The 25,741-nt window shown below is 48.9% G+C and overlaps 1 protein-coding gene across 2 annotated transcripts in view; it reads right to left on the reverse strand.

Annotated features, from left to right (window-relative positions):
- Positions 1-25,741, reverse strand: part of LOC119446574 (procollagen-lysine,2-oxoglutarate 5-dioxygenase) — a 157,506-nt gene that overhangs the window by 34,126 nt on the left and 97,639 nt on the right. The window lies entirely within an intron of this gene.

A 25,741-nucleotide genomic window follows, 5' to 3' on the forward strand; every position in this document is an offset into this window, starting at 1 on the left:
ATGATTTAAATTAGCTAGATTACACTGACGCCTAACTTGCCCAATAGAGAGAGAGATAAATGATAGCGAAAGGCAGGGAGGTTAACCGTAAGATAGGAATAAAGTTTGCTACCCTGAACTGAGGAAGGGTTAAGAGATAACCCGGGAAGGGTTATCCTACCCTGCACTGGGGAAGGGTTAAGAGATAATTCGTAGCACTATAGGCAATAATCTCAACGCTCAACCAACACGCCGATGCCGAATCGCACCGACGTCGCACGAGACATCTCCGTTGAAACATGTCTCCAACAACCCCGTCCGACATCCGTCCTATATTCACACGCTTCAGCGAGGACAGCATTTGCACTCAGCAGCAGGACGTAGCGCTTTCGTATCCCGCACGAAAAACGATGGGAGAGAGAGAGAGAGACGTCCAACCAAAGAGACGTTGACGCGGACGTTTCGCTGCTGCCAGACAAGAGAAAAAGAAAGAAGCAGTGCTAGTAAGGAAAGAAAGCGGCCGAGACGGGGACCCAGAGTAAGGGGCCACGAGGAGAGCTGACGAGAGGGCGCGCAGAAACGAGCGCGCGGGGCGTGTTCGACAGCGCCATCTATCCAAGTTTCTGTCCTTCCAAAACACATCGGTCTCTCGGTATCAGGCCCGCAGGACTCTTAGAGCCTACACTCGACCACTCACCCTTCTGATCCCCCCACTCCTCTCTCAGCCCTATACTTCTTGCGCCAACAACACAGTCGGGGCACACCGCTTTTCTTCCCCCAGGCAAGAAAGGAGAGGAAAAACACGACGAATGGTACGCGAGCGAATGGTCCCGAAACGAGACGGAAAAAAAAAAACGAAAACGGAGACAGAGGGGAGGTGGGCTAAGCGAGCGATCGGGATTAGGAAAACTGTAAAGGCGGAACGAACGGAAAACGAACAAAGCGCAGAGGAGGAGAAAAACGACGACGACGACGTCTAGGGCGTAGGGAGGCGTCGTCGCGCTGCGGCGGCGTCGGAAGAGCGTAGCGCGACGACAGCGACGCGCCAAAGCGACAATTTTCCGGTCGCCGGCGTCCGCGTCGCGAACGGCTAGCACGCGCCCCGGAGCGGAACGAACGCTTTCCCCCATCTTCCTCTATCTCCCACACCTCCTCGCCCGCCGCACTCCCCCCCGCTCGTACCGGACGAAAGAAATGACGAACCACTAAAATAACACGAACGAAAGAAAGAGCGCGACAAAAAAAAAAAAAAAAAAAGTAAGTAAGCGGGCATCGAAAGACACGCGGGGCGGACTGCGAGACGATGACGATGGCGTCGCGCGGAGCAGAAACAATGCGAATCATCTCTTCGGAGAGAACGGGAAGCCTCTTCGTTTCTCTTTCTTGCACTTCGCATTTTTGCTTCTATACGTCCCCTCCTCTTCTTCGTTTCACGCTTGAACGGGCGAAACCATCGCTTCGTTCCCGTGATCGGCCGCGTTCAGTTAATGTATATGGCATCGCCCGGCATCCCAGCATGGTCACCGAGAGAGCGCGCGGATGACCGCGTTGTTCCCAATGCTATGCTTTTTGTTACAACACCTTTCTTCGAAGTATATACGTATATACTGTAAAGATAATCGTACTTCAAGGCTTCGAGTTGATAAAAACGTAACTTAGGTTTATCTGGGGCAAATGCTTCCTCGCTGGAGCCTGCGAGCGGCTGTAAAAGTGCGGAGCGTTCGGACGAGAGCTATAGGATCAGCTCGCTATCTGGGTCGCGTGGCTCTTTTGTGCGCGCGTAAAATATAATGTCCATGTGCACTCGCTTTAACTCTTGGGCGCGTTACGCTACGCTGGTGATTTTACGCACAACGATTCGATTCAGCTGATACAACACAGCCGCCGGCACTCCGCCAGAGGATCTTGCAGCTCCATTAGGGCAGCAGTTTGAATCTCTCTTCGGCATTAATTCAGAAAATCGCATTTTCTCCTCGCGCCTTCCTCAACAGCGGCGCCACACCGTTTCTGGCAAAAAAAAAAAAAAAAAAAATGAAGGAGCAGGAAAGAGAGTATGGGTCGAAGAGATGTTGTCCAATTTAAAACTTGCTCGCCATGTTTTGTTTCTCCATATTTCCAGTCGTTTAATACTCATTCTGGCCTTTGTCCGCGGCGCAGAAGGGAGCGATCTCTCGAGGAATCTGTACAGGGTCGAGTACATATAGGACTGTCAACTGTGGGGCTACTGCCACCGGCATCAACAAAGAAGATATATGAAAAGGCAGCTAGGTGATTGTATTGACTGTTTTGGCAAAGAGAGCGAAGTGCCACGTGTAGTTTTTCAATGGTTTGCGCGGGGGATGCGGCGGTTATAACATTCTTCAAAAATTGTGCAGTTGGTGCAGCAGTACGACAACCACATCAGGGAAACTTGACTTTCACACTTCCTCTAACAAGAACTGAAACACGTTAGGAAGCGACATTAAATAAAAATACTAAATCAGGTGATAATAGTGAAGTAATCTTTCAGGACATTTGTTACGTTTACTAAGCGGGAGAAGGTCAGTTAATAGCGAAAAAAGAAATGAAGGTCAGAGTTTTCTTTGAATTTCGCGGCCAAACCTCAGCACCAGTACGTCACTCTGACGTCAGAGACAGTTATTTCCTCGCAGGACCTTTCAATAAAGTTGATTTCATTCATTCATTCATTCATTCATTCATTCATTCATTCATTCATTCATTCATTCCTCGCGTTCGCGCCGCTCTTGTGCAAAGAAAGTTCTTAAACTTCAAAAGTTTTGATGTTGGATTCCTTTAGAATGAAATGTGTTTCTCATTAACAGATCAAATGTTAACTAGTTGCGAGCAGACGCTGTCAAAATCCACGACGTCCCAAGGAGCTAGTACGGAAACCTCAAGGAAGCGTCGCTACCAGTCTTTCGTGTTAGCGCCTTTTCAGGCGCACAAGCCTCCGCGCACACGGCAGGCGATGCATGCAATCCTAGAGGTGTAGTTTACAAGTCCAGCTTGACATTTAGGAAGAGAAACTTCAATATAAGAAAGGTGGAGAGGTCGACCTGAGTGATGCGACTTCTAGCCTGCTACTCCACGCTGGGGCAGGTGGCTGGGGGGAACGACAGAGAAAGTATAACAGAGTGTATTTGCTTATAACAGAGTGTATTATAACAGAGTGTATTGTAACAGTATTTGCTTGGACCGGTTGGTGAAAGTTTCTTTCGCCGAGGAAACGCTTTACCTAGCGCACAATTCATACGGAAAGAAAGAAGGCGACAGGACAGAGCGCTACTAACAGCCATTCAGTTTTATTCGTCGCACAGCAATATGTAGCAAGAGACGAAAAAATAGGGGGGGGGGGGGGGGGGGGGGCAGGTAGATTTGCACACATGTTGCTCGCACAACTAGGAAAAATGGGGGGCACATAGCATGCTAGCGTGACACTTGTTTTTCAATTATAGGTAAGCAATCTCGCTATCTAATAATCCTGTGGATGGGGCACTAACACATACACTCACCGTCACACGTATATGGAACACCTCAAATATCTCTCTAGCCCGCTGGTCCTTATATTTGGCACAATCACGTGCTTTTCAAGCATAGGTGTGCACTCAATTGCACCTAGAGCAGTGCACTGCCAGGCAGCTTCCGACAGGTCCGCGCATCAAGTTCACGTGTTCCCGCTGCCGATCGTTTATACATGGTCATTTATACAGGCTTTTCCTGGACAAAATACAGAAACAGGGTAGGAAGACGAAGGTGATATGGCGAAGACAATGATGACGATGATTGAAACAGCTGCTGCCATTTTTTACTAGGCAATGTTCACGTGCACGCTTCGCGACATATCCGCCTTGACGGAGAGAGGTCGAGGCTAGTGGAGCGTAGCCATAGACCATCTACCGCATGCATGATTTGCAGAGCTGTTCTAGCCACAGGCGTACTTGAGCGAAACAGCAGCAGCTGGAGGGCGTCGATTAACGTCCTTTAAACTATACATCTGCCCGTACCAGCAGAATACCATGGTTCCACAGAAATTCCACACATTTTGGTCGTTATGCATTGATATCGCCTTGTTAAATTTCTTCTATCGACTGAACACCTACCACACTCGTGAAAACTGATTCACCAACGAGAATGGGTACTTCAAGCAAAACAGTTTATGCATCGCAGTGGCCACGCTCAAAACCATCACTGAGAACGTGGAAGAGCAGATGACCATGTACTACAACGGCTTCGTTTAGGTTGCCGCGAACACGAATGCTGTTTGTAGTAACAAAGATGTAGTTTAAGTGATGTCGAAACTATAATATTTTATCAGGGGCGAAGGAGCACCTGTTGTGTAAAAGAAATATGAAGGGCACGCAGGTGATTATAAAGATTTGTGCATGTGCATTTATGACCACACAGGAGTGACCTTTTGGACATTTTGCACCGTGTGCGTTTTTTTTTTTTTTAATCAGCGATGTTGTCAGTTATTCTTCCTTTTTTTTTTTTCAGTTCTTCCATGTTCGTAACTTAATTTGTTGGTACTTCACCGCTTGTGTTTGAACGCCGGTTACATGCTTATCATTTTTCTTGTTCTTGTTGTCGTTGTCCCACGTGACAAAAATCAACCGGAAACATTCTCCGGCGCCAACAGCTTTTTACTTATTAGTGTAGGAATAGTAATAACGACTCGTGTGACTGTAGTTCCCGGCATGCGGCGGCTTTGCGTCACCGTTTGTCATGAACTGGCGGTGCTGCACCGTCACGACCAAAATATACCAGAACACGCAAACAAGAGTGAAACGAAGCCCGGCTATACGATCACGTCAGAACCGCAAGGACGCTAGCTGCTTGCTGACCTTAATCATTTCCCCATCGCGAACACAAATATGTAAAAATGTCGGCTTCCGCGCAAGAGCTCCGGAAACGAAAGCGAGACACATCAAGCAGCCTGTCCCCCCTACATGGCCATCACGAAACAGCCACGCGAAACATGCAACAGTCAAACAAACATGAGCGACGCGATAAGTAGGCCAGCGTCGTCAGAACGAAAAGGCAACACGGTACATGCCCTGATGTGGGGCCTGAAGTCAGGAACGTCAGGAAAGGAGTCAACCGCGCAGCAAGAACACAAGACGAACACACACACACGACAGCAAACAAAAACGCTGCAAAAACTCTCTCTCTCTCTCTCTCTGAACAGATCGCCATTTCGCTTGGATCACTCGCTACACGAGGCGCATGCCGCCGAAACAGAAGACCAAGTACCGCCTCCACAACCCGATCTCCGGCTTTCGCCGGTAATTAAGCTAATTACACGCCGATTCGGCTCCGTTCCTCCCTTATCGCGAATCGTTCTTGCCGCTTGCCCCTCTCGTCATGTAGGCTGACGTATACAGCATACCAAATAAGCGGGCGTTGCGGCTTATCTCGGGCTAGGGCACGGATGCTTCCAGGTTGCGAGCTGTTCATCGCGGCGCGTGCCAGCAGGAATTGGCGCATATCCACACGAAGCTGGTCCTGCGTGCGCACCGATCAAATAAGAAACCACCGAAAGCTTGCCAGGTTCAGAAGTGCCGAGAATTTGCATGAAACGCGTTACAGAATGCGCTACCGGAACACACAAACGAACTCGCGTTACATAAGTCGAAATGGAACAAATTTACGCTGCCACAATGCATCGCGGAAACATTAGTGCGCTGCGTTCCGCGTACCGCTGGCTCGCCAGAATGATACGAGCACTCTTTGTAAACCCCGACGCAGCTGTATCTTTGCTTTCGCCACTCCTTGCAAACGTCATTGCAAACGCGCTCGATCACACACAGCGCCAGGCCCGCGAACTTTACCTACATAGCCGCCCAGTCTTGCTCAACGATGCTGCATTGTTTTCTATTAGACATAAAAGGATTCCTCGCCTAAACTATGCTCGGTTTCAGAGGGTGAATTCAGGCTGCCCTTTAGCTGGATATTAGACTTCGCCGTTGAAACAACGCGCAATGGGGCGAAGAAGCATTCGGTAATTAGAACTGTCTGTCGCAATAGGACGGAGAAGCATTCGGTAATTAAAACTGCCTTTCACAGATAGGCCGCCTTAGGGATCGTCTCGTTGAATAATGATATTGGCTGCAGCCCGTTCTTGAGCCGTTCTTGTTAGAAACATGGGCCCCCATTCGTAGATAAAATGGAAGAAAACCAGAATTACTGTATACTTCATTTAAGTTCTGAAAAGTTAGGAATAGAGCAAGGCGTTCACGTGCTTTTTATGTGCAACTTTTGTTTCTTTCCTGCGTTTCAATAAAGAACATCGAAAGCCAAATTCAAGCACGCAATCACTACAGCATATATTACAGCCACCGGCGGCCGCTGTCCAACGTCTTTCCACCAAGCTGCCAATCTAGTGGCGCGCAGAACCCTCCGGGCAGACACCAAGACCTCCCGTAGGAACAATCAAATTCTTCGATCGAAGCCGTCGACATTCGTCGCGCCGATAGTGCGCTCTCCCAAAGGCCCAATCGGTATTTACTCTTTTACTTCGCTTAAAAAAGAAAAAAAAAAAGTAAATCCTCGCCGCCAATTTCAATCCTGTCTTTACTTAAGTGCGACGGTTCTGGACTCCCCTGTACCACGTCTCCCCTTACCTGCCACTCTCCCGTCCCTTCTCGGGCATTTATTCCTGTCTCGGCAATCTTTTCTCGTTATCTCCTGTCGTCGTATCCCGCCCGTTCGCTTCGCTCCTGTTCCGCAGCCAGATTACAAGTAGAGGCAATGGATAGACACGTGCGGCCTTGGCTGCCCTCTTCTGTCCGCCTGGGGGTCTCCTTTGCTCCCAGTCGGAGGGAGCCGTCCCGGCCGCCGCTATGCCCTCAGGTCCGCCAAGCTTCTGCTCGCCGTCTCGCTAATACCGTGCAGTAATACGAAAGCTACAGATGGCTTCGTTCCTTTAGTTAGTTCCTATAAACGCCGAAAGTATTCCAGCAGAACCCATCAGCAATGATTGTCTATATACGAGGGCATTCGCTCGCACGCACGCACGCACACACGCACACACACACACACACACACACACACACACACACACACACACACACACACACACACACACACACACACACACACACACACACACACACACACACACACACACCACACACACACTTTATTCAACCTCAAATGCATCGTTGTTCACTTCATCTGTTGTGCCCAAGGCAGCAATCGCGGGACGGAGCGTACTGAAGTGTGCGATATCGGCGCCTCTTGTCAGCTGTTAGCGTGGCACCGAGCATAGTTACTCGCTCACCATGCAGGAGCCCCGTGTTCAATTTCCCACAGGAGTCTAAGTTTTCCAGGTCAAACATGCAAAATTTGGAAATCGAACCCAAGACCTCTCGGTCCGCGACGGGGAGCGTTTAACCCATTGCGCCACAAACGCATTTGCAGAGAGCTCACAGACGCGCCTTATATATCAACACTCCTCCGTGTACCCGCGCTCTTGCTCGGGGCGGTGCCGCCGCCTATCTGCATTATGACACTAACGCGCACCGACAGTGAACGCTTCGGTGGTCTCAGCACTACGACTATAGTGCCTAGAATATACTTACTAGTGTGCATATGATGCCTTCCGCCGGCGGCCACCAGACGGCGATGCAGCACGAAGACCGTGCTATGCCGAGCGGCGTCTCCCTAGCCAACGCGCGCGTGTGCGACAGACGCCAATGGGCTGTCCCAGCCCGTTTCTCTGCGGAGCGTTGGTTGAGGTGCAAAGCGTAATCGAAAGAATATGATTTCGTTGCCTTACAACGATCGTATGCACAGTTACCATGCAACGCTACACTATACGGGGTATCATCATCATCATCATCAGACTATATTTCATGTCCACTGCAGGACGAAGGCCTCTCCCTGCGATCTCCAATTACCCCTGTCTTGCGCTAGCGTATTCCAACTTGCGCCTGCAAATTTTCTAATTTCATCACCCCATCTGGTTTTCTGCCGACCTCGACTGCGCTTCCCTTCTTTTGGTATCCATTCTGTAACCCTAATGGTCCATCGGTTATCCATCCTACGCATTAGATGGCCTGCCCAGCTCCATTTCTTCCGCTTAATGTCAACTAGAATATCGGCTATCCCCGTTTATTATCTGATCCACACCGCTCTCTTCCTGTCTCTTTACGTTAATCCTAAGATTTTTCGTTCCATTGCTCTTTGTGCGGTCCTTAACTTGTTCTCGGGCTTCTTTGTTAACCTCCAAGTTTCTGCCCCATATGTTAGCACCGGTAGGATGCAATGATTGTACACTTTTCTTTTCAACGACAGTGGTAAGCTCCCAGTCAGGATTTGGCAATGCCTGCCGTATGCACTCCAATCCAATTTTATTCTTCTGTGAATTTCTTTCTCATGATAAGGGTCCCCTCTGAGTAATTCACCTAGATAAACGTACTTCTTTACAGACTCTAGAGGCTGACTGGTGATCCTGAATTCTTGTTCCCTTGCCAGGCTATTGAACAATATCTTTGTCTTCCGCTTATTCATCTTCAACCCAATTCTTACACTTTCTCGATTAAGGTCCTGAATCATTTGCTGTAATTCGTCTCCAATGTTGCTGAATAGGACAATGTCATCTGCAAACCGAATGACAAAGAATGCTCTCTAATTATTACGAAGAACGGACACAAGCTAGATAATATAACGACTCTACCGCATTTACTCGGATGTAGGCCGACACTTCCCACCGAAAGACTAATGTACGGAAATTGGAGGATGGTGAGGACGACAGTTTGCCTGCACCTCGAGAGGTTTCGAGCAGTGCTGACGCAGCAGGAGGCAGATTAGAGGCGTCCAAGCGTTAATTGCGATGAGCGCAGTGGCTTCATTTATTTTGACAAAAGGCCGTGAGGCTGCCTTCGGTATATGTGCGCGATATCCAGCACTGGAAAACACGCATCCGCTTCCCAGGTTCTGGCGTCAACGCTAGGCCGAAGAACATAGATTGCTCAGTATAGCCCGCTTTCAGGTCCTGTTGACCAAGGATCGTGCCATCCAATCTCACGAGTCAAGCGCGCGAGTCAAGCGCGCGCTAATGCACTGCATATTACACCAACGCATGTCCGCGGAAACATTGTCTGCCCTGCGAGAGGTAAGCCGGCGGCGCTACACAAGAAGACGTTTGGCGAGACATCAAAGCGCTTTGATTAGTGCTTCAATTAGAGCTCCAGTGAGCAGGCACTTCGTATATAGTAACGAGCAGGCGGTGTACGCGGTGCTGTCGACATCCGGCATGTAGCTTTCGTCTGCGTCGCTACATGTGCTGGCCTTCCACACGACTCGTTCTCACAATGATGCACCGTTCTAGCGAGGCGGAGTGCACGAACGGCGTCCTCTCATTCGCGCTCTCGGCTCTCTTAATGCACCGCGGCGGAAAATAAAACCTCAGCAAGTCCCATGGGGAGCTGCGAACGCGCGGAGCGTAGGTTGTGCTGAGGGAACATGAACACGATAAGTAGTGAGGAAAAGATCAGATAAATATCACAGAAGGGCGGCGAAAATTACGCCGGAACCCGTCGAAATAAGAAAATAAGGAGAGAGACAGAGAGAGAGAGAGAGGAAAGTGGGCCGATGACGAAAGAAGAGCTCGGTGATGAGCGCACACATACCGGCAAGTACACACACGGACAGACAGAGAGACACGCGCAGGGAAACGCACGTGCGCGCAAGCCTATAGCACGGATCGCACACATACGCACATCCTTCGCCAAACACAGACCAAAAAGAACGAGCCAAAGAAGAAGTCTATCGAAGCAGCGGTGCTAGTCCACGGACCTGTACTGCAGTGTGCGGTGGGATAAGAGCGGGCCAAGGAGCAAATTGGAAAGCACGGCGGGCAAATCTGGCCGCCGGCCTCCTTCCTATAGGGCTCCAGGGGGAACCGCTAGGAGAGCGAGAAAGATAAGGACACTGGGGAAACCCCCCATCGTCCTCGTGTACCCCTTCCTCCTCTCTCCACACAGGCAGGCACCGTCACCGGTCAACAACGTCCTTGCCAACTCACTATACACACACACTACTGCGCCGCTCGTACGCACGAATATAAATAGAGAGAGACGTCCGAGGCTACCGCGCCGCCACCATCTCCTCCCGCCGTTCTCGCATGACGGCAGCCACCGCTCTCGGTCTCACAGGCGGCAGCAGCAGCAGCAGCCATCGCCGAGATTTGAATTGCAGATCGCGGCCGCCACCGCCACCCATATTGTGTATGTATATCTACTGCGTACGCGATTTCTTTTTTTCGTGCGTGCGTGAGTATAGTATACTCGTCGCAGTCACCAGGGCTGCGTGATATATATATATATATATATATATATATATATATATATATATATATATATATACACGAACCCGGACGGCAAATTACCCCTCGCTGCTCGTCGAGTTGTCTGTCCTCAGAGCGGGCTTATATGAACGCGTGCGCCCACACGCGTAGTGCGCGAGGCGCCGCATTGACAAGTGCACAACGAACAAACACACGACCTTTTTCTTTCTTTCTTTCTTTTTCTTTTTTTTTAATGAAGGGAAGTAAACATGCAAGAAAGAAGGACCGGCCCAATATTGTGCACGAGAGATGAGGAGACGCAATTGCGTCGCGCACGGTATATTCCTTAGCATGTATGGCACCGCCGCAAAAGCGAGTATACTTCATCTCGCTGAATGCTTTACCTTTCCTACAGAATGTACTTATCAAGAACTTTGTTGAACATTTCCTTCTTTCTTTATTTCTTTCGCGCAATTTCTGTTGCTGGAACGCTTGTAAAAAGACACGAACCTTATACTTCGAGCGTTGTGCGATAGTTATCGTTTGGTTTCTTACGCAAAATCGATCAGTACATGCCTTTCACGACTGAGCAGAAGGTACAGAATTTATTTATTCTCTTTACAGCAACGAACAGCTTTCTATGATTAATACGCACTTTTAAGTCGTTTATTTTCTTCTTTTCTTTACTCCTTCGTGTCCTTATATTGAGCAGAACACGTTTATGAAAAGGACGCTGGGTCTCCCAAGATAAGCAGAGACACGCTCGCTAGGTTACCTGTTCTCCAACGAGAGCAGCCTTTCAACTGGAAGACACCACGATATAGTTTATTAAAGTGACGCACGATGGATACGATGAACACAGGAGCGCAGCAGGTATCGAGTTTGGATGTAAATACGCGCATATAAATCTCCACGTGGCCAGACATTTTTTTTCTTTGTTATTTAACTTCCTTGAAACGTGGTACAGGAATCAAAATAGATAAAAAAACGCCCCGTTTCAGAAAAAAAAAAATTACAACCTCCAGTCAACGACATGTAGGCCATAAACTTTACGAGACCTCACACTTGGGCGAGCGGTACCGATGTGGCTCGATGGAGATAAATTAAAGTTTACACAACGTACGTTTATTGCTGTGTACGTGCGTGCTGCCAGCAAAATTTGCGCCAGTTTCACCGAGATGAAGTAAACCTCGCGCTCGTCCGTTAAAAAGAGAGAGAGAAAGAGAGAAAACTGCAGGCGTGCTCCAACAAACGTCCGAAGCACTCCAAACAGAAAAACATTTCACTGCTTGCGGCGAATGCTTTATTGCGCCACGTGTGACTCTCTTCTTCGATGTTACTTATTCCGCATAAAGAATGATCAAGATGGTACTTCAATTATCTCATTATTGTATTGATGAAAAGAACTGCATTTCTTTATTATTCGTAACCGATTCGCTGCTGTTAATGCGTGTTCATGCGCCTCACAGTCGGTGATGTTACGTCAGCATTCCTGCAGCGGACCTTCCGACATACTCCAGCTATACTGAATGGTACGCTAAAAATAATAATAATTACACCCTTTGGGGCTCATCTTATCCGTAAACGATAATCGTCAGATATCTTGCGTACGCTTCCTTTCTTTAGTGCCGTGCGCCCTAAAAGTTCCTTTGACGAGTGTTACGTCACGCTGATTACGCGCATGTCGTTCGTGCCATGAAACTAGCGGCAGTAGCGTTCAAGGGAAATTTAAAAAAAAAAACTAAAATTGGGGCTGCGCTAGTAAATTACTCTTTCACAAAACCACAAAAATAAAATCCACAATTACGTGAGGAAGGCTTGGTAAACTAGAAAAGGCTTAGAAAAGAAAGACCCTTGAAGCTCGCGCACCAGCTCGACATGGCGTCATGGATTCTGACAACGACTGCTCGTGCCTAGTCAATTCTTTTTTATCGGTGAAGACGGACTACAGTGTATTCTAATAGAGATAAAGAGCGGACTTGGCAAGTTTCCAAATACCACGATGGCGCAAATACAAAAAAATAAAAAATAAAAAATTGAAATCCGTGACGTTCTTCTGACGACCAACTCTGGAGTTTCGGCGGGAAAATTCAAATAATGAAACATTGGTTCATACCTTCATATTACTGCGAAAATAATGATAATAGAGCTGTGAAAGAATGCTTTATCAGTCTAAACTTATTTAGTGTTTCTCCTTAGTGTGCTTTAAAAAAAAGCGCGCGCAATCTAAATGACGATAATGGTTTGGGGACAAGATAAGCCCCAAAGGCTGATAACTTTTGGTTAGGGTGAAGTTTTTCACGTAGAGCCATTTCCCCTTATCGAAGTTGGAAGAAGGACGAGTGATTCATCCAAAAGGAGAGAATCACCAAAGTGGGCTTCACACCAAGTTACTTCTTCAAATGGAAAAGCCAGCTTTACAGAACGCTGTCTTTTTATGGAACCACTCACACATCGCATGGGTAGATTGCGATATATGTCACAAGCACCATATACGGAAAAGTGGCAGCAAATATTTGCGATTCGTGACGCGCATACGGAAAGCTTGTCGTGAGAACGAGCGTCAACTATTCGTAACAGCTCTCATGCGCAAGAGAATTTGTAAACATCGCCACAGAGTGCATCATCACAAAGCCTTGCGCCAGACTATAAAACGCTTCTCAAATACCAAAAAAAAAAAAAAAGTGAGAGAGAGAGAGAGTTTTGAGACCGTCTTTCGCACGCTTCAGTAGTCTTGAAACGTTAAATCGGGATGCAAAATGAAAGCAAAGCGACAACCATAATACTACTGCGTGTCTTTCTCAAATATCAGTTACGTGAAAATATATCGAGGGTGTCGAGTCGGGCAGTTTTGATGCCTTCAGGTATAGCATACGAGGGTTTAATAGCCAGCCGCCATCTTCCAAGTTCATGTACTACGTGACGCCTACGGTAGAAAGGCTACATCCGCCGCCATGGCCGTGAGCGGTGGCACTGGCTAACACTCTCAAAGCTAGAGCTAGTAACCATACACAAATACCAAAGTAAATGTATGGGAAAACAGCGCAGCAGTGCGCTTAACTGGTAAGGACATCACATGCGTAATGCGAAGGTGTGGGTTCGCTTCCCACACGTGGCAAGATGTGTTTTGTTTTTCTCTTCGTCCACTCTCATTTCCCTTTACTTTATCATATCTACATTTAAGTCAAACGAACAAACGAAAAGAGCAAGTAATTAACCCTATGCTTTCCTTGGTTTCATTGTCTGTCGGCTTCATATGGCGGCTTCTTCTAAAGTAACATTAAACAAAAATGACAGAAAACTTCAGCTGGAGAAGTTACTCCGAGAAAGTCACGGACACACGTACGGTCTCCCTTCCACGCAGCTTCTTGCCGGATGTGCTCAAGCTTCGACCGGAAAGTGGTCGATACGAAGAAGCCGCCCCAGGCAGGCAGGCAGGCAGCGATCGCTATATTCCGGCCAGAATGTGTTATGGGCCGAAAACTTAGTCGTTTATCTCAGTCTCCCTGCCTTTCCATATCACAGCCCGCAGAGCCGTACGTGAGCACTACGGTCCGGGCGGCTCGGCTAAGATACGAGCCGCTAATGACCAAAGATCCTAGCTCGATCAATTAACGACGATACTTAGAGGGCCAGAGATGCGATGAGAAGAGGGAGGAAAGGGAAAAGTACTTCGTACACAGAACCGTAAAAAAAAAAAAAAAAAAAAAATCCAACACAACCGCTAGAACGGTCAGAGAACTCAATTACTGCTGTCGATCTGCCTTCGAGGCCTGTGTTACACGCAAATGGTATATAAGCCAAGTAGAGCGTGTTTAATAAGAAAAAAAAAGCATAAGGAGAAAAAAAAAACGCTAGAGCAGCGGCTTAATTCTCGATGGATCATTTTCGCGGATGTCACTGTCAGTGGCGCGCTGTTGACTGGTTAAGCCGTTGGGAAGGTGCCCGTTACCCGGGTGACGCGTCCCGTCGGGCGTTACGTCACACAGAAGTGATAAGTATCGTAATTAGTTACAGCATGAAACGTTGACGTAGACAGAAACAACAAGCACAAGAAGGGCGATGTTTTGATAGCGCTGTATCTGCCTACGTCTACACTTTCCACGCTGCAACTAATTATGACACCTTACCAGCTTCCGCAGATATACTACAGGATGATCATTTCTAAGTTTCTTCGAATAATCCGATTTAAGGACAAGAATTACGCTATATATCTGCCACAGATGAATTTTTTTTAATTCCGTGGAACTTAAAAATGATCACCCCGTAAATCGCAGTGATAAGTATACACCCGAAAGGGATTGATCGAGGACCCACACGGGCACTGATTTCGCGAGAGACGTGTTCTTCTGTTAGAGCACAGAACTAAATACGGAGCCCCCTAACTAAATTAGTGAAAAGGGTAATTAGCCAAATGCGACATTTCGCTGCCAAATTGGCGCGTCCGATTACTTGCACATGACCGCGCGGCTGCCGATCAGACCGTATACATACGAAGTATATACGTAGTGCTCGTGAATAAATTAGTCACAACCGTGGTTAGCCAAACCTAGCATTTCAGTTAAAATGAGCGCGTCGCAAGAAGTAGCACATCGTTGCAAGGCTAAATTATAAAGAACACAGATAATCAGAGAAGCAAAGAACGCAACGCGCTTTCGCCTTATTTTTTTCACTGTAGTAGGCAGAATAACCGCTCGACGAGGCAAAATAGGTTAGGTGTGTGTGTGTGTGTGTGTGTGTGTGTGTGTGTGTGTGTGTGTGTGTGTGTGTGTGTGTGTGGTGTGTGTGTGTGTGTGTGTGTGTGTGTGTGTGTGTGTGTGTGTGTGTGTGTGTGTGTGTGTGTGTGTGTGTGTGTGTGTGTGTGTGTGTGTGTGTGTGTGTGTGTGTGTGTGTGTGTGTGTGTGTGTGTGTGTGTGTGTGTGTGTGTGTGTGTGTGTGTGTGTTGCGTGCGTGCGTGCGTGCGTGCGTGCGTGCGTGCGTGCGTGTGTGCGTGCGTGCGTGCGTGCGTGCGTGCGTGCGTGCGTGCGTGCGTGCGTGCGTGCGTGCGTGCGTGCGTGCGTGCGTGCGTGCGTGCGTGCGTGCGTGTGTGTGTGTGTGTGTGTGTGTGTGCGTGCGTGCGCGTGTGTGCGCGTGTGTGCGCGCGTGCGTGTTGTGTGTGTGCATGCGTGTTGTGTGCGTGTGTTTGCGTGCGTGCGTGCACATGTGTGTGTTTTCGCAAACTCTATTGAGCTTGTGTTTACGGAAGTGGGCACGCCGGCATGGAAGCCGTCGCTGTCAATGCGGGCCAACATGGGGCTTATAACCCGTTCGCGTAGAGAACCGCAACTAGAAATACAAGCGATAGAGCGCACTGCCTCTGTTAACCTCGTTTCGGCGCTAAAGTTCATTCGCACCACGGTAGAAAAAAACGAGGCGGCTACTTTGTTTTGACAGCTGTATACCCGACGCAGGCGTGCCTACAACTCCCTTCATAAACTTCCTCGAACATAGCATATAAACATTAGGTGAAAAAAAAAAGCAAGCACAAGAAGCGCTTCTATCGCTCGGCTGTCTAGAAACTTTTGGCTGGCAGCAAACCCGCCCGAAAGATGTCAAAAACTGTTGACGTGAGCGCTCATTCCACCTGTGTCCGTGGCCATTTGTCGCAGTGGCACGAGCCTAGCAGTTCGCCGAGCGAAGTGAAGGAGAGCGACAGACGTTTATTACGACAGCAAACCTGCTACTCAGCACTGGGGAAGGTAAATAGGAGCAAAAAGAGACAGAGAGTAAAGTGTAGGTGGTGAGGACGAAAATGGCGGTATGATTGGACACGAACAACAAAGACTCTTCGAAGTCTCAGATCAGGAACGCAGCCGCGAAGGCATTTGGCGATAGCCTTTAGAAAGGAAGTGAAGGCCAGATACATGGGCCACAGCCGACGTTTTCCAATGGCTCTTGAATGTACGCAACCAAAAGCCACCGAGCGCCTTGACCGCAGCCGGGGGAACAGAGAGAAGTCAGTCAATCGAGGCTTAGCGCTGGCACGTGTTGTAGTTGTTGCTGACATACGCCTCATAAATGCGTTCAAATAACGATCGCATCATGTGCTTGCCTACGTAGGTGCAGTCAGCCATAAGTGTCTCACTGCAAGTGTGAATTTCTGCACTGTTAAGTCATGATGCTTCTAATGTAATGGATCACTTCGTAGGCCACTAAAACTACTACACACTGAAGCTTTGAATTCGAAGTTATGTGCACGTGTTTCGCGACAATTCAGCCTTTTCGCAAATTTCTTGATTTCTTGTACCATTGTATGTACGTACTACGTACGTATGTATGTATGTATGTATGTATGTATGTATGTATGTATGTATGTATGTATGTTATGTATGTATGTATGTTACCTTGTATGTATGTATGTATGTATGTATGTATGTATGTATGTATGTATGTATGTATGTATGTATGTATGTATGTATGTATGTATGTATGTATGTTGTATGTATGTATGTATGTATGTATGTATGTATGTATGTATGTATGTATGTATGTATGTATGTATGTATGTATGTATGTATGTATGTATGTATGTATGTATGTATGTATGTATGTATGTATGTATGTATGAAATCTTATACAAATGAACGACATACGTATACTCTCCAACGATGCCAAGCGGCAGAATACACCATTTCAACGTCCAAAAACTACCCTCGATTTCATGTGGAAGGCGTCGCAGAAGACCTCGTATTAATTTCGACCACACCCAAATATCAGCTCAGCGGAGTGGGGGCGTCGGAAGCCTGTCTGCTGTTCGGGCAGGAAATCCACCGCACCGGCAATCCAGTTCAGGCGTCCCAGTGCGATGGTCTCCATCAACTTGCAGGCCGCAGACGTCAGGGAAACTGGCCTGCAGGAAGTGATGGCCGCGGCTGGTCGTCCTGGCTTTCTGATGGGTACCACCACCGCTGTTAGCCAAGAGTTCGTCCTGTGTGTTTAAGCTCCGCGTTCACCGGTACGCGGTCGTCAAGACCGGGAGTCCAACTCACGACCTCGCCCTGAGCCGCGGAACGCCTCAGTCGCTGCAAACACCACGACGGGCTCGACCTTATAGAAGAAAAAGGAGGTCGCGCATGCGCACCGACATTCCCGTACTTTTGCAGATGGCCGGCTGGTCCAGTTCGATACATTTAATGAACGAAGTGAAGACTGGATTTCAAAAAGGGAAAAAAAAACAACAAGAAGAAGAAGAAGAAGAAGAAGAAGAAGAAGAAGAGAGAAGAAGAAGAAGAAGAAAAGCCGGGAGAAAAAGAAAACCGAGGACACTTCCGTTAACTGCGCTCGGCGTCGACCAAGTCTCTACATTTTTTTTTTTCCCTTCAAAACCACGCCGCGGCAACGCTTCTACCTCGGGCTCCATTTTTGCTTCTGTACACTTACTTAAGCGCACGCGGCCAGAAACCGGCTCAAAACAAAAAAATGGTAACGCAGAAGCGGCGAAGGAAAACTGAAGGCGGGAAAAATTAAAGGCGCCGCGCGCGTGCGAAGAAGCTCATACGGCAGCGAGAAAGTTACACCACTATCCGCGCCCTCTCATTCCTGCAGCCATTCCTCTTTTCCGTTTGTTGGGAAAGCGAGTCTGCAGCTAATTAAAAACGGCCGAGATAAAGCAAAACGGGAGGCGCGCGCGCATAGGATGACCAGTTAGTCTTTTCTGGGGTTTTTTCTGTTTTATTAATTACGCTTCTTAAACACTCCGCGTGCTGCAGCTCGGGGCACCCGCTCCGAAGAGCCTGTTTTCCCCGTTTCTTGGAGAAGGGAGCAATAGAAAAAAAGCACACACAAAAAAAGAAAGAAAAACAATTCAATAAAAAGGAATAATTGAAGCCGGACTCATTAGCGCTCACGACTTGTGTTTGGTCGGCGCTTCCATCTCGCAACTTCCGCCCCCCCCCCCCCCCCCTCCTCCCCGCGCCTCAAACTTAGCCATCACCGATCCCCCACCCCTCGCAGGTACACTTTCTTCATTTCTGCAGCATTCCTCCCCGAACGGCCAGTGACGGACGACTTCAGTGGCTAGCAGCGTCTGCGCTGCGTGTTAATTTATTTATTTTGTTTTTGGCTGTTGACTTTCGAGTGTTGCTTTGGTTGCTGCTGGAAGTTGAGTGGCTGAAACAGAGTGCGAGCGAAGGCGGGCACTGCCGCTCTCAAAAGCAGATGACGCAAGGAGCATGCAGCAACCGGGTCGAAGCATAAAAGCAACGAACTTCTCGACAAAGTTGTTCAAGGCAGCTGCCCGCGCCGCTAAGACTGAACAGTTTGTATAAGTAGCTGCCGACCGCGCGCGCACGAGAAAGCGAAATCAGCTCGGGACGTCAATTAAAAAGGCACGCGCTTGTTGTTGCGTTTGACGCCAGACGGCTGTATCAGATTCGCTTTGCTGCGCACGATGCTGTTTACCGGCGAAACTTGAAAGAAAGCGCTCTGCCTGTCGATTGAACGGTTGCAAAACATTCTTCCTCTTCAATCAGCATCGCGAAACTTCGGTCGGTGAAGCAGCCCCCTTGGAACGCAGGGTCCAATTCAAAGTGCAACCGACTAAGAAACGGTTATATAAGATACACGGTCCCCCTCTGGGAGTGCCAACATTGGCAGCCAAAGAAAACCTGCAGCTGCATTTACCGGCGTTAAATTTACGCGCATTCGAAGTCAGGACAGTCATATTTGGGCACCACGTGGCAGCGAAGGAGAAGGGTGAGGGTACACTGCAGCCATAAGCGGCTGGGCTTGCTAGCCAGGGCTTCCGAAGCCGCACGTGACTTCTACACAATGTGCATAAAAGAAGTGAAGATTTGGTATCGTACACGAGTACAAGAAATTAGGGGGGGGGGGGGGGGAGGGGGTATTCTTTTAGTCATAATACCCGAGTCGAGTAGGCAGTGAAACAAGAACAACGAGATTACGTCTATTCAAGAAGACTTGATATGCTACTATGCTATAGTATTGTGGCGCGACGAGCTCTTCTCTCGTCGAAAAATACGTAGGCGTGTGGCAAAGCCCGACTGGCAAAACCTGGTCAAACAATCCCGCTATTGGGAACGACACAGGGGACCTGTAGACCTACACAGCTGCGCGGACATGCAGAAGTGCAGCGTGGTTACATAAACAGGCAGGAATGTATGTAGGGAGGTTAATGAAAACAACATCCCGTGATCCCCACACTTGGGGAAAAGGTGAGATGGGACAGAGAAAGAAAACATAAAGCTCAGTCGGCACGCGTGCGTGCGTGCGTACGTACGTACGTACGTACACACACACACACACACACACACACACACACACACACACACACACACACACACACACACACACACACACACACACACACACACACACACACACACACACACACACACACACACACACACACACACACACATACATACATACATACATACATACATACATACATACATACATACATACATACATACATACATACATACATACATACATACATACATACATACATACAAAGAAGCGCACAACGCAACTAACGCTACTCGCACGGACCGTGCCAATCTCTGCAAACACCACAGCGCCAAACACGAAAGAGAGTTGCCAAACACACACGCTCCCTAATGAGAAAGGTTCAATCGTCTTGGTCTATCAATCTACTCGTACGATGAATATAGAAAGTTACCGCTTTTAATGAGTTCGTCCCACTTCGATCTATGTACAGAAGGCGATTGTCATGGTACATTAATAACCGCCAGAGGGCAAAGAAGGTATACGAAGAATCGAAGCAAGTCAACGCCGTCGACAACAACGTGTGGAACTTTCGCTCCACATTTTGGGCCTCGGAAACTCAAGCCTGTGTCACACACTGATTATATACAACGTGGATTGGGCAAAGAACGCCGGAGCACGAGCCAAACCAATATGACCTGACGCTTTACAAGGCCATGCTCTCCCGCACGTGTAATATCCGTGCGTTACGGCTATACGCTGCAGCCGTTATATTGATGCAGTCCAATATGAGCGCACAAGCTAAGGCGCGAAGGCACTTCAACAGCCCTCGTGAGGCACTCTGCGCGCGATTCGGCAACCGTACCCCGCCTGTAACGGGTCCTTTGGGAGCATATCGCAACTTACTCATCACGCGTGGCCGCCTAAAGCAAAGCACCAGCAACTGAACGCCCCAGCGGCTACACGACCCGAGTTTCTGAAATTTATGGCCAGATAACATGAAAGGGAGCGGTCTGCGCTCTCCTGCAATATCCACGGACACCGGGCGCTGATCGCGTTAATCAGGGCTCTTTCTAACGATGCAGTTACTATACGTCCTGGCGCAGACGGCAGCAGCCCATATGGTCGACCGATGTGTTACTGGAGCGCCGCGTGACGATGAGAAAAGGAAACGACAGTCACGGGTCGCTTGAAAGACAATCTCTCTCAATGACTGAGTGAAACTAGTCTACATACTCGCTGCACCCAATAGACATCGTTTGCAGGGAATCTGCAGCGTACTTTGCAGATTTAGTGCTATTACGTTCGCTCCGTGTTCGTATTATATAATTAACAAACCCTCGAATTAAAGACTAAACATCCCCACCAATTCTGACAGTTGCAAAACACATGGCTTGAGAAAACGGAGTAAGGCACGTTCACTCGGTTCGCGCCGCGCGCACCCAGCCGATACGTCAAAGCCGCGAATGAACCACGCAGGTATACGTACACGAAGACATCCAAACGTACGGCATGTCGAAGCAAGCCCGACACGCCGACAGAAAGCCGCGGAGAAATGAGCGATATAACAAAGGACTGCGAAGTGGCGGAGAGAACGCAGAAAGCACGTATAGAGAGCTCGCAAAAACCCGTGGCGTAGCAACAACTACGCTATATAACAGGAGGCGCGAAGGGAAGTAGTAAGAGGTTTTCGTTGCCGAGGGACAGCAAAACTTCCCTCTTCTTCTCTTGGCAGGTCGCCACCGCAAATCGTGATCAATGCGCGTTCGAACGGCCGATGGCGCTGCCTCGCTCGAAGACCGGAGCCTGCTGCAAGCGAGCCTTTTGCGAGTCGACGCTACAAACACGCTCCGCCCCCGCCCACCGCCTCCCTTTTTCCAGCTCCCGGATCTCTTTCATCTTCCCATACGATTGTCCCCGCGCTGTGTGCTACCCTTTGTCGGCGCCGAGGGCTCACAGTACAGACACCGCCTCCCCCACCTCCCTTTTCCGATGCCAGGTCACGAAGCCGAAAGATCAATGCTCTGGCGGCATTTGTTGCGGCGCGCGCTTTCATGGGAGCATTGTCGACGCAGACAGACAAAGAGGCAAGCAGGGAGCCTGCGGTCTGACTGCCGCTTCGCCCTTCGGGCGCCCCAAGAGAAACGTCAGCAGTAAGTAGAGTGTGAGTGGCGCGGCGGCTGAGGATGCGACGATGCCGCTTGGCGGGCGCTGTCGTAAGAGCAACCTGACGCTGATTGCGAGCTGTTGTCGCAATAACGATCCTCTACGCCCTCCATGCGGAAGGAACGGTAAGAAAACGTCAGCTTCCCACGACGTGCCTTCGAGTGGTGCATACCAGATGTGTACTTACCGGCCAGCACTTCATTAGTGAGCTTCTTCACAGACTACTGTGCCTGCAAGATGTTCGGTAACGGGGAGGAGGAGGAGGAGGAGGAATGAACGTTTATTGCTAGAAACAGCGAGAAAGTGTTCTTTCTTCGCCCTAGGTGGGCGGCTCTCTCAGTCGGTAACGGGGAAAAAAAGAAAAGAAAAAAAGTGGCAAGTGAACAAAAATGCATTACCGCGAAGCGCGGTAACTATAAACAATGAGGTTGGTATGGTAGCCAAATCATCGTTAACTTTGTCGAAACCCACGCGCGATGCACAAGATGTAAACGTGGCGCCGTACGATTTTCACACCAATAGCAGCCAGCGTTGGCAAAGCGCTGTACTTGGTTAGTGCTTTCGTATTCGGTGGTTCTTGGATAATGCAACGTGATTTCATCCTTTCTGTCTCTACGTGCCGACGCCAAGAGACGATTCGTGAATCACGTATTGAAGCGCGCCCATGACTACCATTAAAACAACCCGCCGTGGTTGCTTAGTGGCTATGGCGTTGAGCTGCTAAGCCCGAGGTCGCTGGATCGAATCCCGGCCACGGCGGCCGCATCGATGGGGGCGAAATGCGAAAATACCCATGTACTTAGATTTAGGTGCACGTTAAAGAACCCCAGGTGGTCCAAATTATTCCGGAGTGCCCCACTACGGCGTGCCTCATAATCAGATCGTGGTTTTGGGACGTAAAACCTACCATTAAAACAACCAAGTTTTATAACACACGTTCTTTCTTGTCTGTCTTAATACCGGACGATCGCTGTACTTTTGCTCAAGTCCACACGTCCTCTTACTCATGCTTTCTTCCCTAAATATTTTTTTTTAGCTGCGCCAGTAAAGTGTCGGTAGCGGTCAGAAAACATGCACCAGTGGTGCGACCTACCCTCCCTCAACTGCCGCGTCTGGCGAGAAACAAGAGGCTGCAGGGAACGCAGAGCAGCAGGTATCGAAGAAAGAGCGAGGACTAGGCGGCGCATGTCTGCCACGGAACCCTATCTCCCTCCCAAGACCTCAGACAATTCAAGACTGCATGCCGCGCCGGGATCGAAGAGTCCGCGCGAGGCAAGTATACAAAGCATGCCTCGCCTATCGCGACCTGCAAAGCGGAACGCGCTGCGGAGGGGGGCGTTAGCGATAGAGGTGAAGGGGATGAGATTTGCAAGGAACCGTGAGTACTCAGCGGAGAGAACTAGACGAGGATGAAAGCGAGGAAGGCTTCAAAGGAGAGAGTCATTGAAAAAAAGTGGGGGAGGGTGATGAGAAGGAGTGGTGAAAGTGCAGCGTGTGAAGACAATAAAAAAAAAAAGTTAAGAAAAGGAGGGGGGAGGGGGCTACGATCATAAGCGTCACGGGCCGCGCGAAACGTACACGCTAAGGGCAGATATAGAGAGAGGAGAGAAGAAAAAATGCAAAGAAAATTGAAAGAGGGCCGACGTTCGCTAAGGTTTAAACAGTGAACAATGCGAGCCAGTATCGGGGGAAATGGGGTAGCGGCAAGCTGCATGGTTTCTGGGGAAAGGGAGGGGAGGAGACGCAAGAGGCGAACGCAGAAGCGGAGGCACGAACCGGTGTAAACAAACGTCCATTTTTCAAGGCAGTTTTCTCAACAAACGCACACTAAGTCCAATAAGCGGAGACAAAAGGAACAAAAAGAATCGACGTTTCTCGTTTGTGTGCGCACTTATATGCGCGGCTGCTCCTTTTTGTGCCTTCATGGTTTCCCGAAAAACAAATCTGGAACGTAAAAGAACGGCGACTGTTCTTCAGTTCTTGCGCCACAGATTCATTGCCTTGGCGCACCACCTCTCTATATATTTTTTTTAATGCTGCCGCGTCGGTTTCCTGGCTATCTACGCTCGTGTAGAACAAAAGAGCCACCTCACGTCTCCGAATAATACCACAGTAAGAAAAAAAAAAGAAAATGCCGCAAGATGACTGCCTAGATGACGACACAGCTCTGTTTATGGATTTCTTCTATACTCCTTTCTTCTACCCATAAACAAAAGCGTTGTTGTTTCGTAGCAGTCTTGTGCTTTACTCGCAAAGCTGGCAGTTTGAAATGGGCAGCCGGAATCGTGCGCGGACTCTGGACAACAAGCGGGAAAATGTACGCGGTCTCAAGTAGTTCTTACTGCTATTTTGCTTGGTACTTGCTAGGAGAGAGAGAGAAAAGTGCGTGCGTGCGTGCGTGCGTGCGTGCGTGCGTGCGTGCGTGCGTGCGTGCGTGCTCAGGCACACGAGGAACGGTTACCCCATACATAGCCGAGCATTGTCTAAGCCACGTTTAATGGAGCGGACAGTGAGAGAGAAAGAAAAAGAAAGGTTTAATGATAAGAAAGAGAGGAAGAACCTGATGTATCCTCTAGTCAGCTACACTTTGCGCTGCGGTGAGGGAAACAGTGAAAGAAAGAAGAACGAGATGGCTGGCGATGACGGCAGAGGGAAGATGCGGAGCTGCGCACATAACGGCCCCGTCTACTGATAGCCAAGAGGTCAAGGCCCTTATCCTTTAGGATAACGCCCTCTGACAACAGCTGATTGTCAAGACGAGCGAGAACATCAGCCAACATCTGTCGATCATCCATGTATTGAGGGCGGTCACAAAGCACATGTTTTGTAGATTGATTCGTATGCCGACATTGTACGACTGCCCGGCGGCCTGGCATGACCAGACGGACGGGAGCTTCCTGTTAGCTAGCGGTCGACAGCATTTCGTTCGGAATTTATTCATTACAGGAAAAGGAATTGTGCGTAACGTTTTGAGACGCCGAAATCAATTAGGTAACGTCGACATAAATCCGCAGTTTCAGTGGACGTACTGCGCAATGTCAAGGCGTTCGTTATAAGAAGTACTAAGCAATCACCAGGGCATTCTTCAGAAAACGTCGTATCAGTGACTAGAATTACGCGATGCAAATCAATCAATACAACTAGGTAAAGCAATTGAAGCATTAATCACCCGCAACTTCCGTAATCTTGTCTGCTGCCTGTATTGTATGCACGATCGTTATCCACAAACATAAAACTGTCTCTTTAACTGCGGCATCGCAATACTCAAGTTGAACTGCTGGGACATGCGTGTTCAGGGAGTAGTATACGACCACAACGGTGCCGCAGGTTCAGAGTCAGTCTTGTGAAACGTCAGCATCTCCCACGCTCAATGCGTAGCTCCTTGCGTATGCGCAAGCCTGCAAGCAGAATACCTCGATACAAATGAAAAATTCCTGCTGCGCATAGGAGGCCCGAAACCTTAGCCTGAAACACAACGCAAACAGAGCATGCTCCACTTGTGAGTGTCAGCCAGATACCAGTAAAAGCATTTTATCTCGTTATTGGCGACGCTCGTGTCAACTGCTTTAAGTCCTCCCAATTGGCGCGACACTCTTCCTACTCTGCTTAGGTAGTCGCGAAGCCGTCGCTTCGAATTACAGTACGCGATGTAGCGGTTCCATGCCTCATCTGGTCCCTAATTTTCGCCTAGTTGCATGACGATCAGAAGAACACATATCAAATGCACGTCTGGGCTACGCTTTACAATGTAGTGGAGGGCCTTTGATGAACTTCGACCACCAGGCAACACTTGCGCACTTTAGTTTCAGTACACCGGGCGTTGCCTTCATTTCCTTTTCCCGCGGCCGCCGCGACCAAGAAGCGAACCATTGACATCGTGCTTAAAAGGCTAACGCCACATGACGTACGCAAGCCTTCTGCTGCTTTATTTGGTCTCAGTACGCACGCATCACTTTCTCCCACAGCAATAACCCCTCAAGGATACCACGGTTGGGTCCATCCTCGAGCGAACGTCGCGTTGCGTTCAGCTTTCGCCTGTAAAGGGTGCACCGCCGCATCGTCACAAACCGTGAGACAAAG

Source organism: Dermacentor silvarum, chromosome 3, assembly GCF_013339745.2.
Source record: "Dermacentor silvarum isolate Dsil-2018 chromosome 3, BIME_Dsil_1.4, whole genome shotgun sequence".
Lineage (NCBI taxonomy): Eukaryota > Metazoa > Arthropoda > Arachnida > Ixodida > Ixodidae > Dermacentor > Dermacentor silvarum.